General features: G+C 39.4%; 1 long non-coding RNA gene across 1 annotated transcript in view; it reads left to right on the forward strand.

Annotated features, from left to right (window-relative positions):
• Positions 1–4,170, forward strand: part of LOC105502202 — a 10,205-nt gene extending 6,035 nt beyond the window's left edge. Inside the window, exons 2-3 of the long non-coding RNA XR_001000296.1 lie at positions 590–758; positions 4,025–4,170. This is a non-coding gene — a long non-coding RNA (uncharacterized LOC105502202). The remainder of the gene's footprint in view (positions 1–589; positions 759–4,024) is intronic.
• Positions 4,171–5,700: the final 1,530 nt, after the last annotated feature.

A 5,700-nucleotide genomic window follows, 5' to 3' on the forward strand; every position in this document is an offset into this window, starting at 1 on the left:
CTACTAAAAAATACAAAAAACTAGCCGGGCGAGGTGGCGGGCGCCTGTAGTCCCAGCTACACGGGAGGCTGAGGCAGGAGAATGGTGTGAACCTGGGAGGCGGAGCTTGCGGTGAGCTGAGATCCGGTCACTGCACTCCAGCCCAGGGGGACAGACTGAGACTCCGTCTCAAAAAAAAAAAGAAGACATCACTTAAAAAATAAATAAACGGGTATCATCAATGAGAAAAGAGAATTGTTTCTAGATAAAAATTCCATCTACTTATAATCTATACATTAATGGTATTTTAACAGAAGAAACATGTAAAAGCTTTTATTATTACTGCTAGTTCCTTTGACAGGTAAGATTCCCAACTCTTAAAGCAAAATGATACAAAAAGTAATTCATTTGGTTAATTAAAATTTGAAAAAAAATTATTAAATTGTTCACTCATGTTCTGTGTATCTTAAACTCCTGAAATAGATATTGTAAATGATTTAAAATTAACCGTGTTAGCAAAGGATATGGTTTAGGAGTTTTATTTTTTTAAACTGCTCACTTGTTTTATTGTTAATGAGGAAAATTAGTATAATTATTTTATTTCTTTCAGAAAAGAACTACTTTTAAGGAAATATAGCATCCATTGTGAAAAGGGAAAAGTAAAGATAATTCATCATGCCTGCTGTGGCTTCAGTTCCTAAAGAACTCTACCTCAGTTCTTCACTAAAAGACCTCAATAAGAAGACGGAAGTTAAACCAGAGAAAATAAGCACTAAGAGGTATGATGTATCCTTTGCTAGTTTGATTGAATCAAATATTATTAATTTTTAGTTCATTTCCATATTAAAGTTAGATGAATGTTAATTTAAAGTTTATTTGAAAATAACACCATCACATGAATAAAATAAGACCTCCTTAGAGAAGGTCTTAATGTAATTGTAGCACAATACATATATATTCTGCTCATATGCATATTATCTACTCTCCAGACAGATCATACAGATATGACCTTTAGGTCGTAAAGTTTAAGAGGCTAAGATTATGACGCTTCTAAAAAAAAATATTCAGCCACAAGTCATTGTCTTTTCATAACACGATATAAAAATAATTCCTTTTTGGCCAGGTATGGTGGCTCAGGCCTGTAATCCCAGCACTTTGGGAGGCCAAGGTAGGCAGATCACCTGAGGTCAGGAGTTCCAGACCAGCCTGGCTAACATGGTGAAACCCCATTTCTACTAAAAATACAAAAAATTAGCCAGACTTGGTGGCGCACACCTGTAATCCCAGCTACTCGGGAGACTGAGGCAAGAGAATCGCTTGAACCCGGGAGGCGGAGGTTGCAGTGAGCTGAGATTGTGCCATCGCACTCCAGCTTGAGCAGTAAGAGCGAAACTCTGTCTCAAAAATAATCATAAATAATAATTTCTTTCTTTTTTTTTTTTTGAGACATGGTCTGCTATCTTGTGCAGGCAGAGGAGTGCAGTGGCATGCTCGTTGCTCACTGCAGCCTCGACTTCCTGGGCTTGAGTGATCCTCCTGGCTCAGCCTCCCAAGTAGCTAGGACCACATGCTTGTGCCCCAATGCCCAGCTGATTTTTAAATTTCTTACAGAGATAGGGTCTCACCATGTTGCCCTGGCTGGTCTTGAATTCATGGCCTCAAGTGATCCTCCATGCCTTGGCCTCCCAAAGTGCTAGGATTGTAGGTGTGAGTCTCTGCACCTGGCCAGAGAATGATAGAAACTTTAAAGAAAGTCAGAACGGAAAATGCCAGAATGAACTGAATTTTGAAACATTACTAAAGACAAAATGGGCTTTTAAAAAAAGAGCTTTTGGGCTGGGCACAGTGGCTCACGCCTGTAATCCTAGCACTTTGGGAGGCTGAGGCGGGCAGATCACAAGGTCAGGAGATCGAGACCATCCTGGCTAACAGAGTGAAACCTCGTCTCGACTAAAAAAAAAAAAATTTTAAAAATTAGCTGGGCATGGTGGCGGGTACCTGTAGTCCCAGCTACTCGGGAGGCTGAGATAGGAGAATGGTGTGAACCCAGGAGGCGGAGCTTGCAGTGAGCGGATATCATGCCACTGCACTCCAGCCCGGGTGACAGAGACTCCATCTCAAAAAATAATAACAATAAAAACATAACTTTTGGCTGGGAACCGTGGCTTACACCTCTAATCCCAGCACTTTGGGAGACCGAGGCAGGCGAATCACCTGAGGTCAGGAGTTTGAGACCAGTCTGGCCAACATGGTGAAACCACATCTTTACTAAAAATATAAAATTAGCCAGGCATGTTAGTCTATGCCTGTAATCACAGCTACTTGGAAGGCTGAGGCAAGAGAATCACTTGAACCTGGGAGGTGGAGGTTGCAGTGAGCTGAAGTTGCACCATTGCACTCCAGCCTGGGCAGCAGAGTAAGATTCTATTTCAAAAAAAAAAAAATCTTTTGAGGCTGGGCATAGTGGTTCACTCCTGTAATCCCAGCACTTTGGGAGTCCAAGGTGGGCGGATCACCTGAGGTCAGGAGTTCAATACCAGCCTGGGCAACATGTGAAACCACGTCTCTACTAAAAATACAAAAATTAACTTGGCATGGTGGCATGGGCCTGTAATCCCAGCTAGTGGGAGGCTGAGGGATCCCTGAGCCCTGGAAGCAAAGGTTGCAGTGAGTTGAGATTGCACCATTGCACTCCAGCCTGGGCGACAGAGTGAGACTGCCTCAAAATTAAATTAAATTAAATTAAATTAAATTAAATTAAAAAGATCTTTTGAAGGGCAGAAAGAGTAAGAGAGGGATTGGGCTATTTATCTTGCTAAGTTGGTAATGTTGATGGGGTAACAGAAAACAACTCTATTTAACTCCTGTTGAATGATTTTCAAATAGGAAACAATGGGAAAGATAAAGCCACCTTTAGATAGGACAATCCTTAAGGTCAGGCCTAAGACAGATTATTACTTTCTAGCAATGTCTGGTTTACCTCTAGCACTACCCTTATCCCAGAGGAAGTGGTATATATAAGTTGGTTGTCTCCAAACTTGCATCTAACTTTGTATCAATTCTGAAGTAGTGGAACCTAAATCATGAAATCTGCTTTATCAAGATCAGCGATCCCCAACCTTTTTGGCACCAGAGACTGGTTTTGTGGAAGACAATTTTTCAACGTACCAGGGTTAGGGAGGATGGTTTTGGGATGAGTCAAGTGTACTAGATTTATTGTGCACTTTATTTCTATTATTATTACACTGTAATGTATAATGAAATAATTATACAACTCACCATAATGTTAAATCAGTGGTATCCCTGAGCTTGTTTTCTTGTAACTGGACCATCACATCTGGGGGTGATGGGAGACAGTGACAGATCATCAGGCCTTAGATTCTCATAAAGAATGTACAACCTTGGCCGGGCATGGTGGCTCACGCCTGTAATCCCAGCACTTTGGGAGGCTGAGATGGGAGGATCACTTGAGGTCAGGAGTTCGAGACCAGCCTCACCAGCATGGTGAAACCTTTGTCTCTACTGAAACTACAAAAATTAGCTGGGCATGGTGGCACATGCCTGTAATCCCAGCTACCTGGGAGGCTGAGGCAGGAGAATCACTTGAATCTGGCAGGCGGAGGTTGCAGTGAGCAGAGATCACGCCATTGTACTTCAGCCTGGGCAATAAGAGCTAGTCCCCGTCTCAAAAAAAAAGAAAGAAAGGAAGAAAAAAGAGTGCGCAACCTAGATCCCTCACATGTACAGTTTACAATAGGGTTTGTGTTCCTATGAGAATCTAATGCCGCCACTGATCTGACAGGAGGCGGAGCTCAGGTGGCAATGCGAGCAATGGGGAGTGGCTGTAAATACAGATGACACTTTGCTGGCTAGCCCACCACTCATCTTCTGCTGTGTGTCCTGGTTCCTAACAGGCCATGAACCAGTACCAACCTGTGGCCCTGAGGTTGGGGACCCCTGATAAAGATTATCTGTGGACTTTGTATATGACCTGTATTTTTTTCCCAGATGTCAAGTACTTTTTTTTTTTTCCTCTAATTTCAAGTTATGTGCACAGTGCCCTGAAGATCTTTAAGACAGCAGAAGAATGCAGATTAGATCGTGATGAGGAAAGGGCCTATGTGCTATATATGAAATACGTGACTGTTTATAATCTTATCAAAAAAAGACCTGATTTCAAGCAACAGCAGGTACCTTTTATGTTTGCATTGTTATTTCCTAAGTTATTTTGCATAATGGAGCTATTTATTTTTTTCTAAAAATTTTAAGTAATAATGAAATTTCGCTCAAATTATATGCAGCATCTCTGTCATATAGATAGAAAAAGGAAACTAAAGATACAGTGTTATTATTTACAAATGTGTGTAATGTGTGAACTCGTGCATATTCTTGGATTTGCCATGGTTTAGTACAAGTTTATAGCAACATACAGATTCATAATTTTTTTCTGAGGTAATTAATCATTGCTAGGTCAAGTAGAAGAATTGAGTTTGCTCATTAAGTAAGAAAACATGGCTGTTTTTTAAATAGTACTTTTATTGTACTTTCTTAAGATTCAAGGTTTAATCTCTTGTTTTTATGTGACAGCTTTTTGTATATGACCAACATTGTAGCCATATTAAAAATCTCAGTTTGCAAAACTGATACTGATCACTCCCTAAATCTTTTTTTCTTCTTCTTTTGAGATGGAGTTTCACTCTTGTTGTCCAGACTGGAATGCAATAGTGTGATCTCGGCTCACTACAAACTCTGCCTCCTGGGTTCAAGCGATTCTCCTGCCTCAGCCTCCCAAGTAGCTGGGATTACAGGCATGAGCCAGTGTACCCAAGTTACGTAAGATAATTTTTTTTTTTTCGTAAGATAATTTTAATGCGTTGTATGTTGTGGTTTGTCTTAGATCTAAACAAATAAATTCTGCAAATTATTTGACTTCTGTGGTTAATGAACACTTCTGTATAAGTATCAGTGGGTTTGCTGTTGCTGCTGCTCTTTTATTTTTTTTAAACGATTGCAGCCAAAATAAGGAAATTGAGTTCATTCAGTCATTCTAGTCTAATATATTTTATGTCTGTCTATAGATTTCTTTAATGGCAAAATGCAGCAGAATGACTTATCAAAAATGTAACATGTTAAATTCACATAGATTTAGGTTGGATACACAGTCAGCCTTCTGTATCCGTGAATTCTAACGATGGCAGGTTGGAAATATTTTTAAAAAATAATTGCATCTGTACTGAACCATGTACAGAGTTTTTTCTTGTCATTACTCCCTAACCAATACAATATAACTGTTTATATAACATTTACATTGTATTAGGTATTATAAGTAATCTTGAGATGATTTAAAGTAATGTTATATGCAAATCTTATACCATTTTATATCAGGGATTTGAACATCTGCAGATTTTTGGTGCTTGTGGGAAAAGTCCTGGAACCACTCTCCTACAGATACTGAGGAATTACTTGTATGTTTTGCTTTCTCACTTGATTAGGGGAAAATACCCTTTACCTTCTGTTTGACTTCTGCAGAAACGTGTGTGACCGTGGAGGCTCAAATAGCATATTAAAACAATGCTGAAAGTATTTTTAACACTAGGCATCATTAAGTGACTGTGTAACTTGCATGATTTTGTTAATAAAAATAGAAACAACTATGGGTTTTTAATGGACTTTAGACATTATCAGAGAAGATTGTTACTTATTTGAACTGTTTCCAAAAAT

This window comes from Colobus angolensis, unplaced genomic scaffold (genome assembly GCF_000951035.1).
Source record: "Colobus angolensis palliatus isolate OR3802 unplaced genomic scaffold, Cang.pa_1.0 Scaffold78, whole genome shotgun sequence".
Taxonomy (NCBI): domain Eukaryota; kingdom Metazoa; phylum Chordata; class Mammalia; order Primates; family Cercopithecidae; genus Colobus; species Colobus angolensis.